At 53.8% G+C, this 19,422-nt stretch overlaps 4 non-coding genes and 4 pseudogenes across 4 annotated transcripts; all 8 read right to left on the bottom strand.

Annotated features, from left to right (window-relative positions):
- Positions 1–1,181: 1,181 nt before the first annotated feature.
- On the bottom strand, positions 1,182–1,300 carry LOC123629173. The gene has a single exon (XR_006731910.1). It is a non-coding gene; the product is annotated as a 5S ribosomal RNA (ribosomal RNA).
- A 1,204-nt stretch (positions 1,301–2,504) lies between these two features.
- LOC123629199 lies at positions 2,505–2,625 on the bottom strand (annotated as a pseudogene).
- A 3,466-nt stretch (positions 2,626–6,091) lies between these two features.
- LOC123629162 lies at positions 6,092–6,210 on the bottom strand. The gene has a single exon (XR_006731909.1). It is a non-coding gene; the product is annotated as a 5S ribosomal RNA (ribosomal RNA).
- Positions 6,211–7,414: 1,204 nt separating this feature from the next.
- LOC123629198 lies at positions 7,415–7,535 on the bottom strand (annotated as a pseudogene).
- A 3,458-nt stretch (positions 7,536–10,993) lies between these two features.
- On the bottom strand, positions 10,994–11,112 carry LOC123629252. Its single transcript, XR_006731952.1, has one exon. It is a non-coding gene; the product is annotated as a 5S ribosomal RNA (ribosomal RNA).
- A 1,204-nt stretch (positions 11,113–12,316) lies between these two features.
- Positions 12,317–12,437, bottom strand: LOC123629197 (annotated as a pseudogene).
- A 3,462-nt stretch (positions 12,438–15,899) lies between these two features.
- Positions 15,900–16,018, bottom strand: LOC123629241. The gene has a single exon (XR_006731941.1). It is a non-coding gene; the product is annotated as a 5S ribosomal RNA (ribosomal RNA).
- Positions 16,019–17,220: 1,202 nt separating this feature from the next.
- Positions 17,221–17,341, bottom strand: LOC123629196 (annotated as a pseudogene).
- Between the last annotated feature and the right edge of the window lie 2,081 nt (positions 17,342–19,422).

Genomic DNA, 19,422 nt, shown 5'->3' with positions numbered 1-19,422 from the left:
TGGTTCCACGCCTTGAGGAAAAGATACACAGCGGCTTCCGACATATGCATCAACTCCCATTTTTATAAGGTGAGTGGTGGGGTTTTGGTACGGTTAATTCGATTTAATATAATAATCATACTGATAATCATGATCATTATTATCATTCTTTAACATACCCCTTTCCCAAATTAAAAGAAAAAGAGAAAGAAGCAGATAGTAAGTTTCTAGTTATACACCCTGCTTAAATTGGATTATTTATTAATTTGGGGGAAATGATTAGTTTGGGGACTCTGTGTCCGTCTATCGAGGACTACAGGATAGCCTCTCCATGGATTTGAGCCATCATGTACGTTTTTACTAAGTTTTCCATCGAAGTTGGCACCTTTGCCCCGTAGGTGCCGCGTAGATTTTCTGTGACTTTGAGTGTTATCCTTTTGAAAGATTGCATTCATTAGTGTGTATTGGCGAGGAAATAAGAAACATCGAAACTATCGATGGAATGTTGATTTCACCTAGAGCTATCTTGCTGGACTCCCCTAGGATTTCTACAGGTCTCCCGTGCATAGGGGAAAACATTCTATTTTGAGAACCGTAGGAGGTGAGGAAAATGAAGAAAGGTGATTTTCCTTTCCCACATATTATTAGTGTTTTCCCTTGTTGTAGTACATTTTTGGAGCGTCTCTTGCAGGATCGAACGGAAGGATTTCCTATCAACACCCTGGTCTTGCTCGTGACTTTCCAAAGAATGTTTCTACTTCTTAAGCCTTCAGAATATTTTCTAAAGATTTAGACGTTTGAAAAGTGTCTCTAGATGTCTTCGCATCTGGATTCTTGAATTATGTTACCGTGAACGAATAGCCAACTGTTTAGATTCTCTTCTTCTGCATATGTGGATAGGGTCCAATTTTTCCTTTCCTAGGGTGGTAACGTGGTCATCTCCTTGGACAACTTTAGACTGTGTCCTGAATTCAGAGCCGGTCGGTCAGAAGTTCCGGAGGCCCGGACCTGCGGCAGGTGTGTGAGGGGCGACAGCCTCGGGGACTGAGCCTCCACATCTCCAATCTGACCCTCTCTCCAGGGGCCACGGGGCAGGGTCCGGGCCGGCCGGGGGCGGGAGCCGGGGCGGGCGCGGAGGGCGAAGGCCCCCCCCTCCCCTTCCCAGCCCAGGGGGGCGGGACAGAAAAAGAGGCAGAGCAAAAAGCCTACGGCACCCGGGATTCCCAGGCGGTCTCCCATCCAAGTACTAACCGGGCCCGACCCTGCTTAGCTTCCGAGATCAGACGAGATCGGGCGCGTTCAGGGTGGTCTGGCCGTAGACGACGGTGGCCGCCCCCCGGACGCCTCAAGAGGCCGAGCTGCTGGGACGCGTCCCTCCCTGCGCCGTCGGGTCCCTCCCGCCGCCCTGGCCCATCGCTAGCCCACCTGCCAGTATCGGGGTGGGGGTGGGGGGCCAGGCGGGGCCTGACGGGTCTTGCGCGCGCACCCCCCCACCCCCACCCAAACCACGGGCGCACCACCGTCCCACACCCCGAGGAGCAGACCCACGGGCACGCGCGCAGGGACAGGCTTCCACGCGTGGGGGCGGAGGGCCAGAGCCGGAGAGTGCGGGAGATAGGGCCCTCCGCCGGCCCACGCGAGGGCACGGTGGGGAGGGGCTTTGGGGCGGGGCCGGCACGAGGAGGCAGGGCCGCGCCTGCCGCCGGTCCTTCACCCGGAGGTCCTGAAGGAAGACCTGCAGTGTCCCCCCCCACCCCGCCACCCCACCCCCGTCTGGGGAGGACCGTTCTGCCCCGATTCCCCTCAGGGCCTGCGTGTGGCAGCAGCCCCCGCGCGGGGGCGGGGGGCGGCGGGGCGGGCCAGAGCCCGCTATCCTGTGGCCCGGTGGGGTGGGGTTTGGGGTGGGTAGCCACGGGTCGGGGGGCCGGTGGGTGGTTTGGGTTTGGCTGCGTGCGCTCCGTGTGCTGTTGTGCGTCCTCTCTGCCCGGGTGGCCGGAAACTCGCCCTGTGCGGCGCGCCGGTGTGTCTCTCGGGAGCCCCGGCGGTGGCGAGGAGCCCGCCCGGCGTGAGGCCCGGGCCCGAGGCCCGGGTGTGCGGCGGAGAGGAAGTGCACGGTCGGCCGGGGGTCCGGGGGCCCAGGACAAGGTTTGCCGCCGTGGGCTGTCCCGCGCCGGGTGTACGCGACGTCCCGGAGTGCGGGGCGGGGGGTGCCGGGTGTGGGGGAGAGGAGACCCAGCGGCACTCAGGGATCCCGCCGCCCGCCCGGCCCGGTGTGGGGCCCAGGGCTGGGGCTCCGCTGCCGGCCGAACAGGAACGGAACGGCTGGGACGCTCTGCCGCTGCCGCCACCTGGCGGTGGTGTTGCAGCGGGGGAGAGGGGAGGACGCCCTGGGCGGGGGCAGCGGGCCGCGCCGGCGGGGGGGCGGGGGAGTGCCAGGGGCCGAGGGCGAAAGTGGAGGCGGGCACAGAACGCCGGGGCCCCCCCACCCCCGACCCCTCGGCGGGCGGGACAAAAGAAGAGGCAAAAGCCTGCAGCACCTGGTATTCCCAGGCGGTCTCCCATCCAAGTACAAACCGGGCCCCCGACCCTGCTTAGCTTCCCAGATCAGACGAGATCGGGGACGTTCAGGGTGCTATGGCCCTAGACGGCGGCGGCTGTCCCCGGACGCCTCAAGAGGCCGAGCTGCCACGCGGCCCTCCCGGCCCAGCGCCCCACACCCGACCCCGCGCCCTCCTGCTGCCCAGTAGCCTTCAGAGCCTCGCTCTCTAGCTGCTACATACACACCAAACACTCAACACTTTGCCACAAACACATACACCAATGACAACAAAAATCAAACACTCAATAGCACATCTATTCAAAGCACGGAGGACACAAACGGGAGGGCAATGTGTGACTTGTGAGATTCTACAGACGTCAGGAGCCCACATGAAGGCTCAGGGAAATATTCCAAAGGAGTGTGACGTGGCTCAGAGCTCCTTGGACATGAGCAGACTGGCTTCGGCGGACGGCAGCTCTTACGTTTTCACAGTGGAGCAGCCGGAACAGTAGAAAGTTCCTTCCTCGCCTTTCCTACTTCATGCAGTAGGAACCAGTCCACGGTTATATGGTGCATGGCTACGATTATTCTGTGGGATCCTGCAAAGAAGAAATGCTGTTGGTGTCTTTGGGGACTGGGAATTTGGGTGTGAGAGGAAGAGGTGAAATCGATCAAGTCATGTAAAAACAACTCTCGGTTCTCAGTTTGAACTTGGATTATCAGTGGAAACTCAATGTGTTTTCCTGTAATTTTTTTTTTCTTTTCTTCCTTTATTTATTTATTTATTTATTTATTTATTTATTTATTTATTTATTTTTAGTTTTTCCACGGAAAGTGCCGAGACATAGGTGCGAACTCAACAGTAGTGCATTTCAGCAGCATCTAGATCGTGGTCTCCGCCAACCATCGTTATTAAACGGTCCTAAGACTTACTGGAGACATAGGCTGACTTGAAGTCTGGGGCGGGAAACGGACGCTTCTTGTACTGGGAAGCATGGATGCTATGATATCCAACAGGACGAGGGTCACGTCAAAAGACACAGGAACCAGAATGAGTAGACTCCCGTTTGCCAAACACAGGACGGTTTGATCGCCAGTAAGTATAATAATTGCAAGATATTGAAACACATTAGATACGTTTAAATCCGCGATGAAACCCCTCACAATGCGAAAGTAACTCGGGTCACTGCGGACAGCGGTAGGAAACAAAGGGAAATGGTGACAACCGGGGCTGCCCCCGACTAGTCGCGATGTATGGACACTCTTTCAAAAGACATCTCAACCCCTCACAAGGTAGGTACTGTATTTGGACTGGATCCAAAGAAACTGAAATGAGCGTGTGTGTCTCAGGGAAACGCAAACATTGAGTACTTGCTGTTATCTCTAATACGGTGAAATTTTTAGATGGAATAATGTGGCTGTGAGTACACTGAAAAATGGAAGAAAGCCTCTACCTTTGATAGAAACATATTGACTTTTTATCGATGGAGGGATATCATTAAGGGGATCATGAACTTAAGGTAGGAGGGGTATAAAGGAAACAAGATCTGGCCAGGGGTTGGTGATTTCTTGAGTCAGGGGAGTGAGAAAATATTCTACTATTCTTTCCGATTTTGTTTCTATTTCAAATTTCCCATCATGAAAAGTTTCCAAAGATACCATGAACAGGATCAAAAACAAGCTGCAAACAGGACAAGGTATCTGTAGCCCATATAATTGGCAAAATGTTACTGTTACAGAATATCTACGTTTTATATGCTTAATGCGCCTTTGGCCCTGTGTCCTCATTATTAGTCAAGGAAATACGGAATAAAAAATGAAGCCAGATATAGTTTCCAACTCACCAGATTGAGGAAACTTAAGAAACTGATCACTGTGTTGGCTTTGAGGAAAACTCTTGCACTCACCCTGCTGATATGGGAGGCGAAATTATAGAACCATTTGGAAAACAATGCAGCATAAATGGATATGAATAAACACTGGCATAATTCAGGAGCAAGCATATTCTCTGAGTAGCACGTACCAGAGAGAAGATAGGGCACATGTGACCAGGAAGCATCTAGGGTAATCCTCACGGGAGCCCCTTGTACACGGACCTAGTCAAAGATCGCATAAAGATACTTCGACTGATTCGTGCAGTGCCATTCTCTAGCAGCGCTGATGAACTGCAGCTTCCTGTGTAAGCAAGGAGTATTCTCCAAACAGAAGGTTTCCCCTGGCACACAAGTTACCCAGAAGGAATCCAGAATCGTTCCACATGTATTCTATAAACTGTGAAATTAACAAACTACCTCAATGAGATAGTCCTATAACAGAGAGCAAAAACTTTCAAAGGAAAAGCCAGGAAAAGGATGACAGTCGAGATGGGATTTGTTTGGGAGAAGCGTTTCTGTGGTTCCACGCCTTGAGGAAAAGATACACAGCGGCTTCCGACATATGCATCAACTCCCATTTTTATAAGGTGAGTGGTGGGGTTTTGGTACGGTTAATTCGATTTAATATAATAATCATACTGATAATCATGATCATTATTATCATTCTTTAACATACCCCTTTCCCAAATTAAAAGAAAAAGAGAAAGAAGCAGATAGTAAGTTTCTAGTTATACACCCTGCTTAAATTGGATTATTTATTAATTTGGGGGAAATGATTAGTTTGGGGACTCTGTGTCCGTCTATCGAGGACTACAGGATAGCCTCTCCATGGATTTGAGCCATCATGTACGTTTTTACTAAGTTTTCCATCGAAGTTGGCACCTTTGCCCCGTAGGTGCCGCGTAGATTTTCTGTGACTTTGAGTGTTATCCTTTTGAAAGATTGCATTCATTAGTGTGTATTGGCGAGGAAATAAGAAACATCGAAACTATCGATGGAATGTTGATTTCACCTAGAGCTATCTTGCTGGACTCCCCTAGGATTTCTACAGGTCTCCCGTGCATAGGGGAAAACATTCTATTTTGAGAACCGTAGGAGGTGAGGAAAATGAAGAAAGGTGATTTTCCTTTCCCACATATTATTAGTGTTTTCCCTTGTTGTAGTACATTTTTGGAGCGTCTCTTGCAGGATCGAACGGAAGGATTTCCTATCAACACCCTGGTCTTGCTCGTGACTTTCCAAAGAATGTTTCTACTTCTTAAGCCTTCAGAATATTTTCTAAAGATTTAGACGTTTGAAAAGTGTCTCTAGATGTCTTCGCATCTGGATTCTTGAATTATGTTACCGTGAACGAATAGCCAACTGTTTAGATTCTCTTCTTCTGCATATGTGGATAGGGTCCAATTTTTCCTTTCCTAGGGTGGTAACGTGGTCATCTCCTTGGACAACTTTAGACTGTGTCCTGAATTCAGAGCCGGTCGGTCAGAAGTTCCGGAGGCCCGGACCTGCGGCAGGTGTGTGAGGGGCGACAGCCTCGGGGACTGAGCCTCCACATCTCCAATCTGACCCTCTCTCCAGGGGCCACGGGGCAGGGTCCGGGCCGGCCGGGGGCGGGAGCCGGGGCGGGCGCGGAGGGCGAAGGCCCCCCCCTCCCCTTCCCAGCCCAGGGGGGCGGGACAGAAAAAGAGGCAGAGCAAAAAGCCTACGGCACCCGGGATTCCCAGGCGGTCTCCCATCCAAGTACTAACCGGGCCCGACCCTGCTTAGCTTCCGAGATCAGACGAGATCGGGCGCGTTCAGGGTGGTCTGGCCGTAGACGACGGTGGCCGCCCCCCGGACGCCTCAAGAGGCCGAGCTGCTGGGACGCGTCCCTCCCTGCGCCGTCGGGTCCCTCCCGCCGCCCTGGCCCATCGCTAGCCCACCTGCCAGTATCGGGGTGGGGGTGGGGGGCCAGGCGGGGCCTGACGGGTCTTGCGCGCGCACCCCCCCACCCCCACCCAAACCACGGGCGCACCACCGTCCCACACCCCGAGGAGCAGACCCACGGGCACGCGCGCAGGGACAGGCTTCCACGCGTCGGGGCGGAGGGCCAGAGCCGGAGAGTGCGGGAGATAGGGCCCTCCGCCGGCCCACGCGAGGGCACGGTGGGGAGGGGCTTTGGGGCGGGGCCGGCACGAGGAGGCAGGGCCGCGCCTGCCGCCGGTCCTTCACCCGGAGGTCCTGAAGGAAGACCTGCAGTGTCCCCCCCACCCCGCCACCCCACCCCCGTCTGGGGAGGACCGTTCTGCCCCGATTCCCCTCAGGGCCTGCGTGTGGCAGCAGCCCCCGCGCGGGGGCGGGGGGGCGGCGGGGCGGGCCAGAGCCCGCTATCCTGTGGCCCGGTGGGGTGGGGTTTGGGGTGGGTAGCCACGGGTCGGGGGGCCGGTGGGTGGTTTGGGTTTGGCTGCGTGCGCTCCGTGTGCTGTTGTGCGTCCTCTCTGCCCGGGTGGCCGGAAACTCGCCCTGTGCGGCGCGCCGGTGTGTCTCTCGGGAGCCCCGGCGGTGGCGAGGAGCCCGCCCGGCGTGAGGCCCGGGCCCGAGGCCCGGGTGTGCGGCGGAGAGGAAGTGCACGGTCGGCCGGGGGTCCGGGGGCCCAGGACAAGGTTTGCCGCCGTGGGCTGTCCCGCGCCGGGTGTACGCGACGTCCCGGAGTGCGGGGCGGGGGGTGCCGGGTGTGGGGGAGAGGAGACCCAGCGGCACTCAGGGATCCCGCCGCCCGCCCGGCCCGGTGTGGGGCCCAGGGCTGGGGCTCCGCTGCCGGCCGAACAGGAACGGAACGGCTGGGACGCTCTGCCGCTGCCGCCACCTGGCGGTGGTGTTGCAGCGGGGGAGAGGGGAGGACGCCCTGGGCGGGGGCAGCGGGCCGCGCCGGCGGGGGGGCGGGGGAGTGCCAGGGGCCGAGGGCGAAAGTGGAGGCGGGCACAGAACGCCGGGGCCCCCCCACCCCCGACCCCTCGGCGGGCGGGACAAAAGAAGAGGCAAAAGCCTGCAGCACCTGGTATTCCCAGGCGGTCTCCCATCCAAGTACAAACCGGGCCCCCGACCCTGCTTAGCTTCCCAGATCAGACGAGATCGGGGACGTTCAGGGTGCTATGGCCCTAGACGGCGGCGGCTGTCCCCGGACGCCTCAAGAGGCCGAGCTGCCACGCGGCCCTCCCGGCCCAGCGCCCCACACCCGACCCCGCGCCCTCCTGCTGCCCAGTAGCCTTCAGAGCCTCGCTCTCTAGCTGCTACATACACACCAAACACTCAACACTTTGCCACAAACACATACACCAATGACAACAAAAATCAAACACTCAATAGCACATCTATTCAAAGCACGGAGGACACAAACGGGAGGGCAATGTGTGACTTGTGAGATTCTACAGACGTCAGGAGCCCACATGAAGGCTCAGGGAAATATTCCAAAGGAGTGTGACGTGGCTCAGAGCTCCTTGGACATGAGCAGACTGGCTTCGGCGGACGGCAGCTCTTACGTTTTCACAGTGGAGCAGCCGGAACAGTAGAAAGTTCCTTCCTCGCCTTTCCTACTTCATGCAGTAGGAACCAGTCCACGGTTATATGGTGCATGGCTACGATTATTCTGTGGGATCCTGCAAAGAAGAAATGCTGTTGGTGTCTTTGGGGACTGGGAATTTGGGTGTGAGAGGAAGAGGTGAAATCGATCAAGTCATGTAAAAACAACTCTCGGTTCTCAGTTTGAACTTGGATTATCAGTGGAAACTCAATGTGTTTTCCTGTAATTTTTTTTTTCTTTTCTTCCTTCCTTTATTTATTTATTTATTTATTTATTTATTTATTTTTAGTTTTTCCACGGAAAGTGCCGAGACATAGGTGCGAACTCAACAGTAGTGCATTTCAGCAGCATCTAGATCGTGGTCTCCGCCAACCATCGTTATTAAACGGTCCTAAGACTTACTGGAGACATAGGCTGACTTGAAGTCTGGGGCGGGAAACGGACGCTTCTTGTACTGGGAAGCGTGGATGCTATGATATCCAACAGGACGAGGGTCACGTCAAAAGACACAGGAACCAGAATGAGTAGACTCCCGTTTGCCAAACACAGGACGGTTTGATCGCCAGTAAGTATAATAATTGCAAGATATTGAAACACATTAGATACGTTTAAATCCGCGATGAAACCCCTCACAATGCGAAAGTAACTCGGGTCACTGCGGACAGCGGTAGGAAACAAAGGGAAATGGTGACAACCGGGGCTGCCCCCGACTAGTCGCGATGTATGGACACTCTTTCAAAAGACATCTCAACCCCTCACAAGGTAGGTACTGTATTTGGACTGGATCCAAAGAAACTGAAATGAGCGTGTGTGTCTCAGGGAAACGCAAACATTGAGTACTTGCTGTTATCTCTAATACGGTGAAATTTTTAGATGGAATAATGTGGCTGTGAGTACACTGAAAAATGGAAGAAAGCCTCTACCTTTGATAGAAACATATTGACTTTTTATCGATGGAGGGATATCATTAAGGGGATCATGAACTTAAGGTAGGAGGGGTATAAAGGAAACAAGATCTGGCCAGGGGTTGGTGATTTCTTGAGTCAGGGGAGTGAGAAAATATTCTACTATTCTTTCCGATTTTGTTTCTATTTCAAATTTCCCATCATGAAAAGTTTCCAAAGATACCATGAACAGGATCAAAAACAAGCTGCAAACAGGACAAGGTATCTGTAGCCCATATAATTGGCAAAATGTTACTGTTACAGAATATCTACGTTTTATATGCTTAATGCGCCTTTGGCCCTGTGTCCTCATTATTAGTCAAGGAAATACGGAATAAAAAATGAAGCCAGATATAGTTTCCAACTCACCAGATTGAGGAAACTTAAGAAACTGATCACTGTGTTGGCTTTGAGGAAAACTCTTGCACTCACCCTGCTGATATGGGAGGCGAAATTATAGAACCATTTGGAAAACAATGCAGCATAAATGGATATGAATAAACACTGGCATAATTCAGGAGCAAGCATATTCTCTGAGTAGCACGTACCAGAGAGAAGATAGGGCACATGTGACCAGGAAGCATCTAGGGTAATCCTCACGGGAGCCCCTTGTACACGGACCTAGTCAAAGATCGCATAAAGATACTTCGACTGATTCGTGCAGTGCCATTCTCTAGCAGCGCTGATGAACTGCAGCTTCCTGTGTAAGCAAGGAGTATTCTCCAAACAGAAGGTTTCCCCTGGCACACAAGTTACCCAGAAGGAATCCAGAATCGTTCCACATGTATTCTATAAACTGTGAAATTAACAAACTACCTCAATGAGATAGTCCTATAACAGAGAGCAAAAACTTTCAAAGGAAAAGCCAGGAAAAGGATGACAGTCGAGATGGGATTTGTTTGGGAGAAGCGTTTCTGTGGTTCCACGCCTTGAGGAAAAGATACACAGCGGCTTCCGACATATGCATCAACTCCCATTTTTATAAGGTGAGTGGTGGGGTTTTGGTACGGTTAATTCGATTTAATATAATAATCATACTGATAATCATGATCATTATTATCATTCTTTAACATACCCCTTTCCCAAATTAAAAGAAAAAGAGAAAGAAGCAGATAGTAAGTTTCTAGTTATACACCCTGCTTAAATTGGATTATTTATTAATTTGGGGGAAATGATTAGTTTGGGGACTCTGTGTCCGTCTATCGAGGACTACAGGATAGCCTCTCCATGGATTTGAGCCATCATGTACGTTTTTACTAAGTTTTCCATCGAAGTTGGCACCTTTGCCCCGTAGGTGCCGCGTAGATTTTCTGTGACTTTGAGTGTTATCCTTTTGAAAGATTGCATTCATTAGTGTGTATTGGCGAGGAAATAAGAAACATCGAAACTATCGATGGAATGTTGATTTCACCTAGAGCTATCTTGCTGGACTCCCCTAGGATTTCTACAGGTCTCCCGTGCATAGGGGAAAACATTCTATTTTGAGAACCGTAGGAGGTGAGGAAAATGAAGAAAGGTGATTTTCCTTTCCCACATATTATTAGTGTTTTCCCTTGTTGTAGTACATTTTTGGAGCGTCTCTTGCAGGATCGAACGGAAGGATTTCCTATCAACACCCTGGTCTTGCTCGTGACTTTCCAAAGAATGTTTCTACTTCTTAAGCCTTCAGAATATTTTCTAAAGATTTAGACGTTTGAAAAGTGTCTCTAGATGTCTTCGCATCTGGATTCTTGAATTATGTTACCGTGAACGAATAGCCAACTGTTTAGATTCTCTTCTTCTGCATATGTGGATAGGGTCCAATTTTTCCTTTCCTAGGGTGGTAACGTGGTCATCTCCTTGGACAACTTTAGACTGTGTCCTGAATTCAGAGCCGGTCGGTCAGAAGTTCCGGAGGCCCGGACCTGCGGCAGGTGTGTGAGGGGCGACAGCCTCGGGGACTGAGCCTCCACATCTCCAATCTGACCCTCTCTCCAGGGGCCACGGGGCAGGGTCCGGGCCGGCCGGGGGCGGGAGCCGGGGCGGGCGCGGAGGGCGAAGGCCCCCCCCTCCCCTTCCCAGCCCAGGGGGGCGGGACAGAAAAAGAGGCAGAGCAAAAAGCCTACGGCACCCGGGATTCCCAGGCGGTCTCCCATCCAAGTACTAACCGGGCCCGACCCTGCTTAGCTTCCGAGATCAGACGAGATCGGGCGCGTTCAGGGTGGTCTGGCCGTAGACGACGGTGGCCGCCCCCCGGACGCCTCAAGAGGCCGAGCTGCTGGGACGCGTCCCTCCCTGCGCCGTCGGGTCCCTCCCGCCGCCCTGGCCCATCGCTAGCCCACCTGCCAGTATCGGGGTGGGGGTGGGGGGCCAGGCGGGGCCTGACGGGTCTTGCGCGCGCACCCCCCCCACCCCCACCCAAACCACGGGCGCACCACCGTCCCACACCCCGAGGAGCAGACCCACGGGCACGCGCGCAGGGACAGGCTTCCACGCGTGGGGGCGGAGGGCCAGAGCCGGAGAGTGCGGGAGATAGGGCCCTCCGCCGGCCCACGCGAGGGCACGGTGGGGAGGGGCTTTGGGGCGGGGCCGGCACGAGGAGGCAGGGCCGCGCCTGCCGCCGGTCCTTCACCCGGAGGTCCTGAAGGAAGACCTGCAGTGTCCCCCCCACCCCGCCACCCCACCCCCGTCTGGGGAGGACCGTTCTGCCCCGATTCCCCTCAGGGCCTGCGTGTGGCAGCAGCCCCCGCGCGGGGGCGGGGGGCGGCGGGGCGGGCCAGAGCCCGCTATCCTGTGGCCCGGTGGGGTGGGGTTTGGGGTGGGTAGCCACGGGTCGGGGGGCCGGTGGGTGGTTTGGGTTTGGCTGCGTGCGCTCCGTGTGCTGTTGTGCGTCCTCTCTGCCCGGGTGGCCGGAAACTCGCCCTGTGCGGCGCGCCGGTGTGTCTCTCGGGAGCCCCGGCGGTGGCGAGGAGCCCGCCCGGCGTGAGGCCCGGGCCCGAGGCCCGGGTGTGCGGCGGAGAGGAAGTGCACGGTCGGCCGGGGGTCCGGGGGCCCAGGACAAGGTTTGCCGCCGTGGGCTGTCCCGCGCCGGGTGTACGCGACGTCCCGGAGTGCGGGGCGGGGGGTGCCGGGTGTGGGGGAGAGGAGACCCAGCGGCACTCAGGGATCCCGCCGCCCGCCCGGCCCGGTGTGGGGCCCAGGGCTGGGGCTCCGCTGCCGGCCGAACAGGAACGGAACGGCTGGGACGCTCTGCCGCTGCCGCCACCTGGCGGTGGTGTTGCAGCGGGGGAGAGGGGAGGACGCCCTGGGCGGGGGCAGCGGGCCGCGCCGGCGGGGGGGCGGGGGAGTGCCAGGGGCCGAGGGCGAAAGTGGAGGCGGGCACAGAACGCCGGGGCCCCCCCACCCCCGACCCCTCGGCGGGCGGGACAAAAGAAGAGGCAAAAGCCTGCAGCACCTGGTATTCCCAGGCGGTCTCCCATCCAAGTACAAACCGGGCCCCCGACCCTGCTTAGCTTCCCAGATCAGACGAGATCGGGGACGTTCAGGGTGCTATGGCCCTAGACGGCGGCGGCTGTCCCCGGACGCCTCAAGAGGCCGAGCTGCCACGCGGCCCTCCCGGCCCAGCGCCCCACACCCGACCCCGCGCCCTCCTGCTGCCCAGTAGCCTTCAGAGCCTCGCTCTCTAGCTGCTACATACACACCAAACACTCAACACTTTGCCACAAACACATACACCAATGACAACAAAAATCAAACACTCAATAGCACATCTATTCAAAGCACGGAGGACACAAACGGGAGGGCAATGTGTGACTTGTGAGATTCTACAGACGTCAGGAGCCCACATGAAGGCTCAGGGAAATATTCCAAAGGAGTGTGACGTGGCTCAGAGCTCCTTGGACATGAGCAGACTGGCTTCGGCGGACGGCAGCTCTTACGTTTTCACAGTGGAGCAGCCGGAACAGTAGAAAGTTCCTTCCTCGCCTTTCCTACTTCATGCAGTAGGAACCAGTCCACGGTTATATGGTGCATGGCTACGATTATTCTGTGGGATCCTGCAAAGAAGAAATGCTGTTGGTGTCTTTGGGGACTGGGAATTTGGGTGTGAGAGGAAGAGGTGAAATCGATCAAGTCATGTAAAAACAACTCTCGGTTCTCAGTTTGAACTTGGATTATCAGTGGAAACTCAATGTGTTTTCCTGTAATTTTTTTTTTCTTTTCTTCCTTTATTTATTTATTTATTTATTTATTTATTTATTTATTTATTTTTAGTTTTTCCACGGAAAGTGCCGAGACATAGGTGCGAACTCAACAGTAGTGCATTTCAGCAGCATCTAGATCGTGGTCTCCGCCAACCATCGTTATTAAACGGTCCTAAGACTTACTGGAGACATAGGCTGACTTGAAGTCTGGGGCGGGAAACGGACGCTTCTTGTACTGGGAAGCGTGGATGCTATGATATCCAACAGGACGAGGGTCACGTCAAAAGACACAGGAACCAGAATGAGTAGACTCCCGTTTGCCAAACACAGGACGGTTTGATCGCCAGTAAGTATAATAATTGCAAGATATTGAAACACATTAGATACGTTTAAATCCGCGATGAAACCCCTCACAATGCGAAAGTAACTCGGGTCACTGCGGACAGCGGTAGGAAACAAAGGGAAATGGTGACAACCGGGGCTGCCCCCGACTAGTCGCGATGTATGGACACTCTTTCAAAAGACATCTCAACCCCTCACAAGGTAGGTACTGTATTTGGACTGGATCCAAAGAAACTGAAATGAGCGTGTGTGTCTCAGGGAAACGCAAACATTGAGTACTTGCTGTTATCTCTAATACGGTGAAATTTTTAGATGGAATAATGTGGCTGTGAGTACACTGAAAAATGGAAGAAAGCCTCTACCTTTGATAGAAACATATTGACTTTTTATCGATGGAGGGATATCATTAAGGGGATCATGAACTTAAGGTAGGAGGGGTATAAAGGAAACAAGATCTGGCCAGGGGTTGGTGATTTCTTGAGTCAGGGGAGTGAGAAAATATTCTACTATTCTTTCCGATTTTGTTTCTATTTCAAATTTCCCATCATGAAAAGTTTCCAAAGATACCATGAACAGGATCAAAAACAAGCTGCAAACAGGACAAGGTATCTGTAGCCCATATAATTGGCAAAATGTTACTGTTACAGAATATCTACGTTTTATATGCTTAATGCGCCTTTGGCCCTGTGTCCTCATTATTAGTCAAGGAAATACGGAATAAAAAATGAAGCCAGATATAGTTTCCAACTCACCAGATTGAGGAAACTTAAGAAACTGATCACTGTGTTGGCTTTGAGGAAAACTCTTGCACTCACCCTGCTGATATGGGAGGCGAAATTATAGAACCATTTGGAAAACAATGCAGCATAAATGGATATGAATAAACACTGGCATAATTCAGGAGCAAGCATATTCTCTGAGTAGCACGTACCAGAGAGAAGATAGGGCACATGTGACCAGGAAGCATCTAGGGTAATCCTCACGGGAGCCCCTTGTACACGGACCTAGTCAAAGATCGCATAAAGATACTTCGACTGATTCGTGCAGTGCCATTCTCTAGCAGCGCTGATGAACTGCAGCTTCCTGTGTAAGCAAGGAGTATTCTCCAAACAGAAGGTTTCCCCTGGCACACAAGTTACCCAGAAGGAATCCAGAATCGTTCCACATGTATTCTATAAACTGTGAAATTAACAAACTACCTCAATGAGATAGTCCTATAACAGAGAGCAAAAACTTTCAAAGGAAAAGCCAGGAAAAGGATGACAGTCGAGATGGGATTTGTTTGGGAGAAGCGTTTCTGTGGTTCCACGCCTTGAGAAAAAGATACACAGCGGCTTCCGACATATGCATCAACTCCCATTTTTATAAGGTGAGTGGTGGGGTTTTGGTACGGTTAATTCGATTTAATATAATAATCATACTGATAATCATGATCATTATTATCATTCTTTAACATACCCCTTTCCCAAATTAAAAGAAAAAGAGAAAGAAGCAGATAGTAAGTTTCTAGTTATACACCCTGCTTAAATTGGATTATTTATTAATTTGGGGGAAATGATTAGTTTGGGGACTCTGTGTCCGTCTATCGAGGACTACAGGATAGCCTCTCCATGGATTTGAGCCATCATGTACGTTTTTACTAAGTTTTCCATCGAAGTTGGCACCTTTGCCCCGTAGGTGCCGCGTAGATTTTCTGTGACTTTGAGTGTTATCCTTTTGAAAGATTGCATTCATTAGTGTGTATTGGCGAGGAAATAAGAAACATTGAAACTATCGATGGAATGTTGATTTCACCTAGAGCTATCTTGCTGGACTCCCCTAGGATTTCTACAGGTCTCCCGTGCATAGGGGAAAACATTCTATTTTGAGAACCGTAGGAGGTGAGGAAAATGAAGAAAGGTGATTTTCCTTTCCCACATATTATTAGTGTTTTCCCTTGTTGTAGTACATTTTTGGAGCGTCTCTTGCAGGATCGAACGGAAGGATTTCCTATCAACACCCTGGTCTTGCTCGTGACTTTCCAAAGAATGTTTCTACTTCTTAAGCCTTCAGAATATTTTCTAAAGATTTAGACGTTTGAAAAGTGTCTCTAGATGTCTTCGCATCTGGATTCTTGAATTATGTTACCGTGAACGAATAGCCAACTGTTTAGATTCTCTTCTTCTGCATATGTGGATAGGGTCCAATTTTTCCTTTCCTAGGGTGGTAACGTGGTCATCTCCTTGGACAACTTTAGACTGTGTCCTGAATTCAGAGCCGGTCGGTCAGAAGTTCCGGAGGCCCGGACCTGCGGCAGGTGTGTGAGGGGCGACAGCCTCGGGGACTGAGCCTCCACATCTCCAATCTGACCCTCTCTCCAGGGGCCACGGGGCAGGGTCCGGGCCGGCCGGGGGCGGGAGCCGGGGCGGGCGCGGAGGGCGAAGGCCCCCCCCTCCCCTTCCCAGCCCAGGAGGGCGGGACAGAAAAAGAGGCAGAGCAAAAAGCCTACGGCACCCGGGATTCCCAGGCGGTCTCCCATCCAAGTACTAACCGGGCCCGACCCTGCTTAGCTTCCGAGATCAGACGAGATCGGGCGCGTTCAGGGTGGTCTGGCCGTAGACGACGGTGGCCGCCCCCCGGACGCCTCAAGAGGCCGAGCTGCTGGGACGCGTCCCTCCCTGCGCCGTCGGGTCCCTCCCGCCGCCCTGGCCCATCGCTAGCCCACCTGCCAGTATCGGGGTGGGGGTGGGGGGCCAGGCGGGGCCTGACGGGTCTTGCGCGCGCACCCCCCCACCCCCACCCAAACCACGGGCGCACCACCGTCCCACACCCCGAGGAGCAGACCCACGGGCACGCGCGCAGGGACAGGCTTCCACGCGTCGGGGCGGAGGGCCAGAGCCGGAGAGTGCGGGAGATAGGGCCCTCCGCCGGCCCACGCGAGGGCACGGTGGGGAGGGGCTTTGGGGCGGGGCCGGCACGAGGAGGCAGGGCCGCGCCTGCCGCCGGTCCTTCACCCGGAGGTCCTGAAGGAAGACCTGCAGTGTCCCCCCCACCCCGCCACCCCACCCCCGTCTGGGGAGGACCGTTCTGCCCCGATTCCCCTCAGGGCCTGCGTGTGGCAGCAGCCCCCGCGCGGGGGCGGGGGGCGGCGGGGCGGGCCAGAGCCCGCTATCCTGTGGCCCGGTGGGGTGGGGTTTGGGGTGGGTAGCCACGGGTCGGGGGACCGGTGGGTGGTTTGGGTTTGGCTGCGTGCGCTCCGTGTGCTGTTGTGCGTCCTCTCTGCCCGGGTGGCCGGAAACTCGCCCTGTGCGGCGCGCCGGTGTGTCTCTCGGGAGCCCCGGCGGTGGCGAGGAGCCCGCCCGGCGTGAGGCCCGGGCCCGAGGCCCTGGTGTGCGGCGGAGAGGAAGTGCACGGTCGGCCGGGGGTCCGGGGGCCCAGGACAAGGTTTGCCGCCGTGGGCTGTCCCGCGCCGGGTGTACGCGACGTCCCGGAGTGCGGGGCGGGGGGTGCCGGGTGTGGGGGAGAGGAGACCCAGCGGCACTCAGGGATCCCGCCGCCCGCCCGGCCCGGTGTGGGGCCCAGGGCTGGGGCTCCGCTGCCGGCCGAACAGGAACGGAACGGCTGGGACGCTCTGCCGCTGCCGCCACCTGGCGGTGGTGTTGCAGCGGGGGAGAGGGGAGGACGCCCTGGGCGGGGGCAGCGGGCCGCGCCGGCGGGGGGGCGGGGGAGTGCCAGGGGCCGAGGGCGAAAGTGGAGGCGGGCACAGAACGCCGGGCCCCCCCACCCCCGACCCCTCGGCGGGCGGGACAAAAGAAGAGGCAAAAGCCTGCAGCACCTGGTATTCCCAGGCGGTCTCCCATCCAAGTACAAACCGGGCCCCCGACCCTGCTTAGCTTCCCAGATCAGACGAGATCGGGGACGTTCAGGGTGCTATGGCCCTAGACGGCGGCGGCTGTCCCCGGACGCCTCAAGAGGCCGAGCTGCCACGCGGCCCTCCCGGCCCAGCGCCCCACACCCGACCCCGCGCCCTCCTGCTGCCCAGTAGCCTTCAGAGCCTCGCTCTCTAGCTGCTACATACACACCAAACACTCAACACTTTGCCACAAACACATACACCAATGACAACAAAAATCAAACACTCAATAGCACATCTATTCAAAGCACGGAGGACACAAACGGGAGGGCAATGTGTGACTTGTGAGATTCTACAGACGTCAGGAGCCCACATGAAGGCTCAGGGAAATATTCCAAAGGAGTGTGACGTGGCTCAGAGCTCCTTGGACATGAGCAGACTGGCTTCGGCGGACGGCAGCTCTTACGTTTTCACAGTGGAGCAGCCGGAACAGTAGAAAGTTCCTTCCTCGCCTTTCCTACTTCATGCAGTAGGAACCAGTCCACGGTTATATGGTGCATGGCTACGATTATTCTGTGGGATCCTGCAAAGAAGAAATGCTGTTGGTGTCTTTGGGGACTGGGAATTTGGGTGTGAGAGGAAGAGGTGAAATCGATCAAGTCATGTAAAAACAACTCTCGGTTCTCAGTTTGAACTTGGATTATCAGTGGAAACTCAATGTGTTTTCCTGTAATTTTTTTTTCTTTTCTTCCTTTATTTATTTATTTATTTATTTATTTATTTATTTATTTTTAGTTTTTCCACGGAAAGTGCCGAGACATAGGTGCGAACTCAACAGTAGTGCATTTCAGCAGCATCTAGATCGTGGTCTCCGCCAACCATCGTTATTAAACGGTCCTAAGACTTACTGGAGACATAGGCTGACTTGAAGTCTGGGGCGGGAAACGGACGCTTCTTGTACTGGGAAGCGTGGATGCTATGATATCCAACAGGACGAGGGTCACGTCAAAAGACACAGGAACCAGAATGAGTAGACTCCCGTTTGCCAAACACAGGACGGTTTGATCGCCAGTAAGTATAATAATTGCAAGATATTGAAACACATTAGATACGTTTAAATCCGCGATGAAACCCCTCACAATGCGAAAGTAACTCGGGTCACTGCGGACAGCGGTAGGAAACAAAGGGAAATGGTGACAACCGGGGCTGCCCCCGACTAGTCGCGATGTATGGACACTCTTTCAAAAGACATCTCAACCCCTCACAAGGTAGGTACTGTATTTGGACTGGATCCAAAGAAACTGAAATGAGCGTGTGTGTCTCAGGGAAACGCAAACATTGAGTACTTGCTGTTATCTCTAATACGGTGAAATTTTTAGATGGAATAATGTGGCTGTGAGTACACTGAAAAATGGAAGAAAGCCTCTACCTTTGATAGAAACATATTGACTTTTTATCGATGGAGGGATATCATTAAGGGGATCATGAACTTAAGGTAGGAGGGGTATAAAGGAAACAAGATCTGGCCAGGGGTTGGTGATTTCTTGAGTCAGGGGAGTGAGAAAATATTCTACTATTCTTTCCGATTTTGTTTCTATTTCAAATTTCCCATCATGAAAAGTTTCCAAAGATACCATGAACAGGATCAAAAACAAGCTGCAAACAGGACAAGGTATCTGTAGCCCATATAATTGGCAAAATGTTACTGTTACAGAATATCTACGTTTTATATGCTTAATGCGCCTTTGGCCCTGTGTCCTCATTATTAGTCAAGGAAATACGGAATAAAAAATGAAGCCAGATATAGTTTCCAACTCACCAGATTGAGGAAACTTAAGAAACTGATCACTGTGTTGGCTTTGAGGAAAACTCTTGCACTCACCCTGCTGATATGGGAGGCGAAATTATAGAACCATTTGGAAAACAATGCAGCATAAATGGATATGAATAAACACTGGCATAATTCAGGAGCAAGCATATTCTCTGAGTAGCACGTACCAGAGAGAAGATAGGGCACATGTGACCAGGAAGCATCTAGGGTAATCCTCACGGGAGCCCCTTGTACACGGACCTAGTCAAAGATCGCATAAAGATACTTCGACTGATTCGTGCAGTGCCATTCTCTAGCAGCGCTGATGAACTGCAGCTTCCTGTGTAAGCAAGGAGTATTCT

This window comes from Lemur catta (genome assembly GCF_020740605.2).
Source record: "Lemur catta isolate mLemCat1 chromosome 20 unlocalized genomic scaffold, mLemCat1.pri SUPER_20_unloc_1, whole genome shotgun sequence".
NCBI classification, from domain to species: Eukaryota; Metazoa; Chordata; class Mammalia; order Primates; family Lemuridae; genus Lemur; species Lemur catta.
Note: the sequence above shows the minus strand (reverse complement) of the source record. Positions and strands in the feature narration are given on the sequence as shown.